We start from the raw sequence: 1,343 nt of genomic DNA, 5'->3' as shown, positions 1-1,343 counted from the left end.
AGTGGTGTGTGTGGCCAGCTCAGCCCACCAGGGGGCGGGGCTGGCTGGCATGTGGTGCTGGGGGATTGAACCGCGGTCCCTGATGCTTTGCTAACCTTGTTCTAAGTAGGTGCTTTAGACCACTGAGCCATCTCTCCAGCCCCAAGACCACCTCTTTTTAAAAAATCTATTCCACAGTTTATGGGTATTTGAGTTGTTTCCAAGGTCTAGTTTTTAAAAATCGTGCTGCTATAAACATGGGTGCACATATATTGCTGTGGTACGATGGTTTTAGTTCTTCTGAGAAATTCTAGAAGGGGAATAGTTGGGTCAAACATTAACTTTCTATCTTAGCTTTTGAGGAATCTCCACACTGAATGCCACAAAAGGTTACACCAGTCCACACTCCCACCAAGAGTGGAGAAATGTTCCTTTCCCTGCCCATCAACCCCTCCTTCCAGCATTTGTTATTCGTTGGTTTCTTGATAACAGTCAATTTTTTTTTCCTGGAGTGAAATGAAACCTCAGTGTTGTTTTGCATCTCTCGAATGACTGGTGATGTTGAACATTTTTTCATATATTTATTTGCTATTTGTATTTCTTCATCTTAAAAGTATGTATTCATCTCAGATGCCTTTTTTTGGATTGGGTCTTTAAATTTGGGAGGTCTGATTTCTTTGAGTTCTTTATACCTTTATATCTTCTTTTTCTGAAGAAGAGCTGGCAAGCACTTTTTCCCACATTATGGGATTTCTCTTCACGCTGTTGGTGGCTTCTCTTGCTGCACAAAAGTTTTTAATAAGATGAGATCCTAGTTGTTGAATACTTGTTCCTCTGTGATCATGGTTTTATTCGTAAGGTCTTTGCCTGCACCAATGTCTTTAAGTTTTACCTATTCTATCTTCCAGCAGATTTAATGTTTCTGTTTTAATATTTAGGTTTTTAAAAATCCATTTGAAATTTATTTTAGTGCATTGCAAAAGACACTGGTCCAATTTTAATCTTCGGCATATGCAGAACTAATTTTTCCAGCACCACTTATCTTTTTAATCTTTTTTTTTTTTGGTGGAACCGGGGATAGAACTCAGATCCTTGTGTTTGCCAGTCAAGTGCTCATCCTACTGAGCCATCTCCCTGGCCCCTCTTTTTTTTTTTTTTTTTTTTTTTTGGCGGAACCAGGGATTGAACTCAGGCCCTTGCACTTGCCAGGGAAGTGCTTATTCCATGAGCCATGTCCCTGGCCCCACCAGCACCACTTATTAAAGAAGCTTTTTTTCTTTCAGTGAAGATGTTTGGCACCTTTGTCAAATATAAGGTGGCTGAATATGTCTGGGATTGTTTCTGATAGGTTCTGGCCCTACTAT

The sequence above is a fragment of the Octodon degus genome, unplaced genomic scaffold, assembly GCF_000260255.1.
Source record: "Octodon degus isolate 3935 unplaced genomic scaffold, OctDeg1.0 scaffold00033, whole genome shotgun sequence".
Classification (NCBI taxonomy): Eukaryota; Metazoa; Chordata; class Mammalia; order Rodentia; family Octodontidae; genus Octodon; species Octodon degus.
The sequence above is the reverse complement of the archived record's forward strand: the minus strand, read 5'-3'. Positions refer to the sequence as shown.